Source organism: Hyla sarda, unplaced genomic scaffold (assembly GCF_029499605.1).
Source record: "Hyla sarda isolate aHylSar1 unplaced genomic scaffold, aHylSar1.hap1 scaffold_1812, whole genome shotgun sequence".
NCBI classification, from domain to species: domain Eukaryota; kingdom Metazoa; phylum Chordata; class Amphibia; order Anura; family Hylidae; genus Hyla; species Hyla sarda.
Window position 1 is genome coordinate 46,899 of NW_026608459.1, and position 11,489 is coordinate 58,387.

The 11,489-nt window shown below is 41.3% G+C and overlaps 1 pseudogene; it reads right to left on the reverse strand.

The window, feature by feature from the left end:
* Positions 1-250: 250 nt before the first annotated feature.
* LOC130314366 (U2 spliceosomal RNA) lies at positions 251-353 on the reverse strand (annotated as a pseudogene).
* Positions 354-11,489: the final 11,136 nt, after the last annotated feature.

An 11,489-nucleotide genomic window follows, 5' to 3' on the forward strand; every position in this document is an offset into this window, starting at 1 on the left:
TTCAGCACCCACTACCTGAAAGACAGCTACCTATCATGTCATGTCCAACCTGCACAGGTGTGCTGGTTGCTGAGCTTATTCAATTAAAGAGGACATTCAGCAGCAGCAGTCCTGTGCCTGGTCGCTCCAACAGGGGCCAGACACAAGCGGCACCACCTATTGTCTTTTGCCTGCAGTAGGGGCCCACTGGACTAGCCAGCAAGCAGCTGCAGCAAATAAACAGGTAATCTTTCTTTCCAACACTAAACCCTGGTGGTGCATTTAATATATGCTACCAGATAGGGAACATATCAGATATTAAACTGATATAAACAGACACCACATTTGATACCAGCCAAAAGGAAGAATGAGAAGTGATAACTGTGAAAGGGGAGGAACCAACGCTGTCCCCTTCACATGCACCATCACTACTTGTAGGAAGGGAGGCTGGCTGGCAGCCTCCCATACACACTCTGGCTGGGTGGCAGTCACCCACCAGTACACACAGCAGACCCTAAACCCATATCATTATTGCTAAGCAGGAAGATGGGAGTCCATTTCACTCTGATGGACCATTTTTAAATGCAATCCATAACCTGGCTTTGGCAGGAACCCTTCTTACTCCTCCTACTTGCATTTGATACTGGGTTTAGGATCTGCATAGGAAACACACACACACACACACACACACACAAGCACACACTTACCTGTGTTGCCTGCTGACGCCTCCTTGGCTGTCCCCAAACGGTATAAAACCAACAGCCACGGGAAGCTGTAAGGATAGAGGACATACCTGCATCCTATTGGACTCACTTGTCTTGGTTAAATCCAGCTTATTTGAAAACCTATGGATCTGCTGCTTCTGCTCATGGCAGTGCTGCTTCTGACAAGGCTGTTCTTTGGTGGGCCTAGGTGACATCACAATCTCCATGGTTACATACACAACAAAGGTCAGATGTTGTTTACACCTGGCCATGCCAGTGGTATTGAGTAGCATATCACAGTGCTAAGGGTCCTGGATGCAACAATCTTTCAATGGGGAATAGCCGCACTGAGTTTGTCAAGTGCACCCATGTTTGCAACTCCAACAATACACACATATGTATGTATGTATGTATGTATGTATCTATGTATGTATCTATGTATGTATCTATGTATCTATGTATCTATGTATGTATCTATGTATCTATCTATCTATCTCTCTCTCTCTCTCTCTATCTCTTTCTCTCTTTCTATATGTATATACATATATATATATATATATATAATTTTTTTTTCTTTTAAATATATATATATATATATATATATACATACATATATAGAGAGAAAGAGAGATGGAAATACTTTTTTAAACATGTTTTCACCTTTTTTTTTAACCTTCTTTTTTTCTTCTCTCCATGTTTTCCTTCTTTCCTCCTTTTTTCCTATGCTGCTGCTTCTTATTTTTCTTCTTTTTCAGACCCTATCATTGCACTATTGCTTATTCAATACCACCAGCAGATGGAGACACTATATTACAACATTAGTTGTGAGCAGCAGTTTGTACAAACAAATGCCTCATAGCTGATGTCCTATCCATTATTGCAATGGATGGTTGGCTGGCAACATTTGTTTTTATTATTCCAATACCACAGTACCAATGCATGGTCAATCAACAGCAATGACACCCCCATGTCAATTAACAAGATTCAGCACCCACTACCTGAAAGACAGCTACCTATCATGTCATGTCCAACCTGCACAGGTGTGCTGGTTGCTGAGCTTATTCAATTAAAGAGGACATTCAGCAGCAGCAGTCCTGTGCCTGGTCGCTCCAACAGGGGCCAGACACAAGCGGCACCACCTATTGTCTTTTGCCTGCAGTAGGGGCCCACTGGACTAGCCAGCAAGCAGCTGCAGCAGTAAATAAACAGGTAATCTTTCTTTCCAACACTGAACCCTGGTGGTGCACTTAATATATGCTACCAGATAGGGGACATATCAGATAGTAAACTGATATAAACAGACACCACATTTGATACCAGCCAAAAGGAAGAATGAGAAGTGATAACTGTGAAAGGGGAGGAACCAACGCTGTCCCCTTCACATGCACCATCACTACTTGTAGGAAGGTAGGCTGGCTGGCAGCCTCCCATACACACTCTGGCTGGGTGGCAGTCACCCACCAGTACACACAGCAGGCCCTAAACCCATATCATTATTGCTAAGCAGGAAGATGGGAGTCCATTTCACTCTGATGGACCATTTTTAAATGCAATCCATAACCTGGCTTTGGCAGGAACCCTTCTTACTCCTCCTACTTGCATTTGATACTGGGTTTGGGATCTGCATAGGAAATACACACACACACACACACACACACAAGCACACACTTACCTGTGTTGCCTGCTGACGCCTCCTTGGCTGTCCCCAAACGGTATAAAACCAACAGCCACGGGAAGCTGTAAGGATAGAGGACATACCTGCATCCTATTGGACTCACTTGTCTTGGTTAAATCCAGCTTATTTGAAAACCTATGGTGCTGCTGCTTCTGCTCATGGCAGTGCTGCTTCTGACAAGGCTGTTCTTTGGTGGGCCTAGGTGACATCACAATCTCCATGGTTACATACACAACAAAGGTCAGATGTTGTTTACATCTGGCCATGCCAGTGGTATTGAGTAGCATATCACAGTGCTAAGGGTCCTGGATGCAACAATCTTTCAATGGGGAATAGCCGCACTGAGTTTGTCAAGTGCACCCATGTTTGCAACTCCAACAATACACACATATGTATGTATGTATGTATGTATGTATGTATGTATGTATCTATGTGTATCTATGTGTATCTATGTGTATCTATGTGTATCTATGTGTATCTATCTATATCTATCTATCTATATCTGTCTATCTATCTATCTCTTTCACTCTCTCTTTATGTATATATATATATATATATATATATATATAATTTTTTTTCTTTTATATATATATATATATATATATATATATATATACATATATATAGAGAGAGAGATGGAAATACTTTTTTAAACATGTTGTCCCCTTTTTTTTTAACCTTCTTTTTTTCTTCTCTCCATGTTTTCCTTCTTTCCTCCTTTTTTCCTATGCTGCTGCTTCTTATTTTTCTTCTTTTTCAGACCCTATCATTGCACTATTGCTTATTCAATACCACCAGCAGATGGAGACACTATATTACAACATTAGTTGTGAGCAGCAGTTTGTACAAACAAATGCCTCATAGCTGATGTCCTATCCATTATTGCAATGGATGGTTGGCTGGCAACATTTGTTTTTATTATTCCAATACCACAGTACCAATGCATGGTCAATCAACAGCAATGACACCCCCATGTCAATTAACAAGATTCAGCACCCACTACCTGAAAGACAGCTACCTATCATGTCATGTCCAACCTGCACAGGTGTGCTGGTTGCTGAGCTTATTCAATTAAAGAGGACATTCAGCAGCAGCAGTCCTGTGCCTGGTCGCTCCAACAGGGGCCAGACACAAGCGGCACCACCTATTGTCTTTTGCCTGCAGTAGGGGCCCACTGGACTAGCCAGCAAGCAGCTGCAGCAAATAAACAGGTAATCTTTCTTTCCAACACTGAACCCTGGTGGTGCACTTAATATATGCTACCAGATAGGGGACATATCAGATATTAAACTGATATAAACAGACACCACATTTGATACCAGCCAAAAGGAAGAATGAGAAGTGATAACTGTGAAAGGGGAGGAACCAACGCTGTCCCCTTCACATGCACCATCACTACTTGTAGGAAGGGAGGCTGGCTGGCAGCCTCCCATACACACTCTGGCTGGGTGGCAGTCACCCACCAGTACACACAGCAGACCCTAAACCCATATCATTATTGCTAAGCAGGAAGATGGGAGTCCATTTCACTCTGATGGACCATTTTTAAATGCAATCCATAACCTGGCTTTGGCAGGAACCCTTCTTACTCCTCCTACTTGCATTTGATACTGGGTTTAGGATCTGCATAGGAAACACACACACACACACACAAGCACACACTTACCTGTGTTGCCTGCTGACGCCTCCTTGGCTGTCCCCAAACGGTATAAAACCAACAGCCACGGGAAGCTGTAAGGATAGAGGACATACCTGCATCCTATTGGACTCACTTGTCTTGGTTAAATCCAGCTTATTTGAAAACCTATGGATCTGCTGCTTCTGCTCATGGCAGTGCTGCTTCTGACAAGGCTGTTCTTTGGTGGGCCTAGGTGACATCACAATCTCCATGGTTACATACACAACAAAGGTCAGATGTTGTTTACATCTGGCCATGCCAGTGGTATTGAGTAGCATATCACACTGCTAAGGGTCCTGGATGCAACAATCTTTCAATGGGGAATAGCCGCACTGAGTTTGTCAAGTGCACCCATGTTTGCAACTCCAACAATACACACATATGTATGTATGTATGTATGTAATGTATGTAATGTATGTAATGTATGTAATGTATGTAATGTATGTAATGTATGTATCTATCTATCTATCTATCTATCTCTTTCTCTCTTTCTATATGTATATATATATATATATATATATATAATTTTTTTTTCTTTTAAATATATATATATATATATATATATATATATATACATATATAGAGAGAGAGAGAGATGGAAATACTTTTTTAAACATGTTTTCACCTTTTTTTTTAACCTTCTTTTTTTCTTCTCTCCATGTTTTCCTTCTTTCCTCCTTTTTTCCTATGCTGCTGCTTCTTATTTTTCTTCTTTTTCAGACCCTATCATTGCACTATTGCTTATTCAATACCACCAGCAGATGGAGACACTATATTACAACATTAGTTGTGAGCAGCAGTTTGTACAAACAAATGCCTCATAGCTGATGTCCTATCCATTATTGCAATGGATGGTTGGCTGGCAACATTTGTTTTTATTATTCCAATACCACAGTACCAATGCATGGTCAATCAACAGCAATGACACCCCCATGTCAATTAACAAGATTCAGCACCCACTACCTGAAAGACAGCTACCTATCATGTCATGTCCAACCTGCACAGGTGTGCTGGTTGCTGAGCTTATTCAATTAAAGAGGTCATTCAGCAGCAGCAGTCCTGTGCCTGGTCGCTCCAACAGGGGCTAGACACAAGCGGCACCACCTATTGTCTTTTGCCTGCAGTAGGGGCCCACTGGACTAGCCAGCAAGCAGCTGCAGCAGTAAATAAACAGGTAATCTTTCTTTCCAACACTGAACCCTGGTGGTGCACTTAATATATGCTACCAGATAGGGGACATATCAGATATTAAACTGATATAAACAGACACCACATTTGATACCAGCCAAAAGGAAGAATGAGAAGTGATAACTGTGAAAGGGGAGGAACCAACGCTGTCCCCTTCACATGCACCATCACTACTTGTAGGAAGGTAGGCTGGCTGGCAGCCTCCCATACACACTCTGGCTGGGTGGCAGTCACCCACCAGTACACACAGCAGGCCCTAAACCCATATCATTATTGCTAAGCAGGAAGATGGGAGTCCATTTCACTCTGATGGACCATTTTTAAATGCAATCCATAACCTGGCTTTGGCAGGAACCCTTCTTACTCCTCCTACTTGCATTTGATACTGGGTTTAGGATCTGCATAGGAAACACACACACACACACACACAAGCACACACTTACCTGTGTTGCCTGCTGACGCCTCCTTGGCTGTCCCCAAACGGTATAAAACCAACAGCCACGGGAAGCTGTAAGGATAGAGGACATACCTGCATCCTATTGGACTCACTTGTCTTGGTTAAATCCAGCTTATTTGAAAACTTATGGTGCTGCTGCTTCTGATCATGGCAGTGCTGCTTCTGACAAGGCTGTTCTTTGGTGGGCCTAGGTGACATCACAATCTCCATGGTTACATACACAACAAAGGTCAGATGTTGTTTACACCTGGCCATGCCAGTGGTATTGAGTAGCATATCACAGTGCTAAGGGTCCTGGATGCAACAATCTTTCAATGGGGAATAGCCGCACTGAGTTTGTCAAGTGCACCCATGTTTGCAACTCCAACAATACACACATATGTATGTATGTATGTTGTATGTATGTATGTATGTATGTGTATCTATCTATCTATCTATCTATCTCTTTCTCTCTCTCTATATGTATATATATATATATATATATATATATAATTTATTTTTCTTTTAAATATATATATATATATATATATATATATATATATATATATATACATATATAGAGAGAGAGAGATGGAAATACTTTTTTAAACATGTTTTCACCCTTTTTTTACCTTCTTTTTTTCTTCTCTCCATGTTTTCCTTCTTTCCTCCTTTTTTCCTATGCTGCTGCTTCTTATTTTTCTTCTTTTTCAGACCCTATCATTGCACTATTGCTTATTCAATACCACCAGCAGATGGAGACACTATATTACAACATTAGTTGTGAGCAGCAATTTGTACAAACAAATGCCTCATAGCTGATGTCCTATCCATTATTGCAATGGATGGCTGGCTGGCAACATTTGTTTTAATTATTCCAATACCACAGTACCAATGCATGGTCAATTAACAAGATTCAGCACCCACTACCTGAAAGACAGCTACCTATCATGTCATGTCCAACCTGCACAGGTGTGCTGGTTGCTGAGCTTATTCAATTAAAGAGGACATTCAGCAGCAGCAGTCCTGTGCCTGGTCGCTCCAACAGGGGCCAGACACAAGCGGCACCACCTATTGTCTTTTGCCTGCAGTAGGGGCCCACTGGACTAGCCAGCAAGCAGCTGCAGCAAATAAACAGGTAATCTTTCTTTCCAACACTGAACCCTGGTGGTGCACTTAATATATGCTACCAGATAGGGGACATATCAGATATTAAACTGATATAAACAGACACCACATTTGATACCAGCCAAAAGGAAGAATGAGAAGTGATAACTGTGAAAGGGGAGGAACCAACGCTGTCCCCTTCACATGCACCATCACTACTTGTAGGAAGGGAGGCTGGCTGGCAGCCTCCCATACACACTCTGGCTGGGTGGCAGTCACCCACCAGTACACACAGCAGACCATAAACCCATATCATTATTGCTAAGCAGGAAGATGGGAGTCCATTTCACTCTGATGGACCATTTTTAAATGCAATCCATAACCTGGCTTTGGCAGGAACCCTTCTTACTCCTCCTACTTGCATTTGATACTGGGTTTAGGATCTGCATAGGAAACACACACACACACACAAGCACACACTTACCTGTGTTGCCTGCTGACGCCTCCTTGGCTGTCCCCAAACGGTATAAAACCAACAGCCACGGGAAGCTGTAAGGATAGAGGACATACCTGCATCCTATTGGACTCACTTGTCTTGGTTAAATCCAGCTTATTTGAAAACCTATGGATCTGCTGCTTCTGCTCATGGCAGTGCTGCTTCTGACAAGGCTGTTCTTTGGTGGGCCTAGGTGACATCACAATCTCCATGGTTACATACACAACAAAGGTCAGATGTTGTTTACACCTGGCCATGCCAGTGGTATTGAGTAGCATATCACACTGCTAAGGGTCCTGGATGCAACAATCTTTCAATGGGGAATAGCCGCACTGAGTTTGTCAAGTGCACCCATGTTTACAACTCCAACAATACACACATATGTATGTATGTATGTATCTATCTATCTATCTATCTCTTTCTCTCTTTCTTTATGTATATATATATATATATATATATATATATAATTTTTTTTTCTTTTAAATATATATATATATATATATATATATATATATATATATATATGTATATACATATATAGAGAGAGAGAGAGATGGAAATACTTTTTTAAACATGTTTTCACCTTTTTTTTACCTTCTTTTTTTCTTCTCTCCATGTTTTCCTTCTTTCCTCCTTTTTTCCTATGCTGTTGCTTCTTATTTTTCTTCTTTTTCAGACCCTATCATTGCACTATTGCTTATTCAATACCACCAGCAGATGGAGACACTATATTACAACATTAGTTGTGAGCAGCAGTTTGTTCAAACAAATGCCTCATAGTTGATGTCCTATCCATTATTGCAATGGTTGGCTGGCTGGCAACATTTGTTTTAATTATTCCAATACCACAGTACCAATACATGGTCAATTAACAAGATTCAGCACCCACTACCTGAAAGACAGCTACCTATCATGTCATGTCCAACCTGCACAGGTGTGCTGGTTGCTGAGCTTATTCAATTAAAGAGGACATTCAGCAGCAGCAGTCCTGTGCCTGGTCGCTCCAACAGGGGCCAGACACAAGCGGCACCACCTATTGTCTTTTGCCTGCAGTAGGGGCCCACTGGACTAGCCAGCAAGCAGCTGCAGCAAATAAACAGGTAATCTTTCTTTCCAACACTGAACCCTGGTGGTGCACTTAATATATGCTACCAGATAGGGGACATATCAGATATTAAACTGATATAAACAGACACCACATTTGATACCAGCCAAAAGGAAGAATGAGAAGTGATAACTGTGAAAGGGGAGGAACCAACGCTGTCCCCTTCACATGCACCATCACTACTTGTAGGAAGGGAGGCTGGCTGGCAGCCTCCCATACACACTCTGGCTGGGTGGCAGTCACCCACCAGTACACACAGCAGACCCTAAACCCATATCATTATTGCTAAGCAGGAAGATGGGAGTCCATTTCACTCTGATGGACCATTTTTAAATGCAATCCATAACCTGGCTTTGGCAGGAACCCTTCTTACTCCTCCTACTTGCATTTGATACTGGGTTTAGGATCTGCATAGGAAACACACACACACAAGCACACAATTACCTGTGTTGCCTGCTGACGCCTCCTTGGCTGTCCCCAAACGGTATAAAACCAACAGCCACGGGAAGCTGTAAGGATAGAGGACATACCTGCATCCTATTGGACTCACTTGTCTTGGTTAAATCCAGCTTATTTGAAAACCTATGGATCTGCTGCTTCTGCTCATGGCAGTGCTGCTTCTGACAAGGCTGTTCTTTGGTGGGCCTAGGTGACATCACAATCTCCATGGTTACATACACAACAAAGGTCAGATGTTGTTTACACCTGGCCATGCCAGTGGTATTGAGTAGCATATCACAGTGCTAAGGGTCCTGGATGCAACAATCTTTCAATGGGGAATAGCCGCACTGAGTTTGTCAAGTGCACCCATGTTTGCAACTCCAACAATACACACATATGTATGTATGTATGTATGTATGTATGTATGTATGTATGTATCTATCTATCTATCTATCTCTCTTTCTATATGTATATATATATATATATGTATATATATATATATATATATAATTTTTTTTTCTTTTAAATATATATATATATATATATATATATATATATATATACATATATATAGAGAGAGAGAGATGGAAATACTTTTTTAAACATGTTTTCACCTTTTTTTTTAACCTTCTTTTTTTCTTCTCTCCATGTTTTCCTTCTTTCCTCCTTTTTTCCTATGCTGCTGCTTCTTATTTTTCTTCTTTTTCAGACCCTATCATTGCACTATTGCTTATTCAATACCACCAGCAGATGGAGACACTATATTACAACATTAGTTGTGAGCAGCAGTTTGTACAAACAAATGCCTCATAGCTGATGTCCTATCCATTATTGCAATGGATGGTTGGCTGGCAACATTTGTTTTTATTATTCCAATACCACAGTACCAATGCATGGTCAATCAACAGCAATGACACCCCCATGTCAATTAACAAGATTCAGCACCCACTACCTGAAAGACAGCTACCTATCATGTCATGTTCAACCTGCACAGGTGTGCTGGTTGCTGAGCTTATTCAATTAAAGAGGACATTCAGCAGCAGCAGTCCTGTGCCTGGTCGCTCCAACAGGGGCCAGACACAAGCGGCACCACCTATTGTCTTTTGCCTGCAGTAGGGGCCCACTGGACTAGCCAGCAAGCAGCTGCAGCAGTAAATAAACAGGTAATCTTTCTTTCCAACACTGAACCCTGGTGGTGCACTTAATATATGCTACCAGATAGGGGACATATCAGATATTAAACTGATATAAACAGACACCACATTTGATACCAGCCAAAAGGAAGAATGAGAAGTGATAACTGTGAAAGGGGAGGAACCAACGCTGTCCCCTTCACATGCACCATCACTACTTGTAGGAAGGGAGGCTGGCTGGCAGCCTCCCATACACACTCTGGCTGGGTGGCAGTCACCCACCAGTACACACAGCAGACCCTAAACCCATATCATTATTGCTAAGCAGGAAGATGGGAGTCCATTTCACTCTGATGGACCATTTTTAAATGCAATCCATAACCTGGCTTTGGCAGGAACCCTTCTTACTCCTCCTACTTGCATTTGATACTGGGTTTAGGATCTGCATAGGAAACACACACACACACACACAAGCACACACTTACCTGTGTTGCCTGCTGACGCCTCCTTGGCTGTCCCCAAACGGTATAAAACCAACAGCCACGGGAAGCTGTAAGGATAGAGGACATACCTGCATCCTATTGGACTCACTTGTCTTGGTTAAATCCAGCTTATTTGAAAACCTATGGATCTGCTGCTTCTGCTCATGGCAGTGCTGCTTCTGACAAGGCTGTTCTTTGGTGGGCCTAGGTGACATCACAATCTCCATGGTTACATACACAACAAAGGTCAGATGTTGTTTACATCTGGCCATGCCAGTGGTATTGAGTAGCATATCACACTGCTAAGGGTCCTGGATGCAACAATCTTTCAATGGGGAATAGCCGCACTGAGTTTGTCAAGTGCACCCATGTTTGCAACTCCAACAATACACACATATGTATGTATGTATGTATGTAATGTATGTAATGTATGTAATGTATGTAATGTATGTAATGTATGTAATGTATGTATGTATGTATCTATCTATCTATCTATCTATCTCTTTCTCTCTTTCTATATGTATATATATATATATATATATATATAATTTTTTTTTCTTTTAAATATATATATATATATATATATATATATATATATATATATATATACATATATAGAGAGAGAGAGAGATGGAAATACTTTTTTAAACATGTTTTCACCTTTTTTTTTAACCTTCTTTTTTTCTTCTCTCCATGTTTTCCTTCTTTCCTCCTTTTTTCCTATGCTGCTGCTTCTTATTTTTCTTCTTTTTCAGACCCTATCATTGCACTATTGCTTATTCAATACCACCAGCAGATGGAGACACTATATTACAACATTAGTTGTGAGCAGCAGTTTGTACAAACAAATGCCTCATAGCTGATGTCCTATCCATTATTGCAATGGATGGTTGGCTGGCAACATTTGTTTTTATTATTCCAATACCACAGTACCAATGCATGGTCAATCAACAGCAATGACACCCCCATGTCAATTAACAAGATTCAGCACCCACTACCTGAAAGACAGCTACCTATCATGTCATGTCCAACCTGCACAGGTGTGCTGGTTGCTGAGCTTATTCA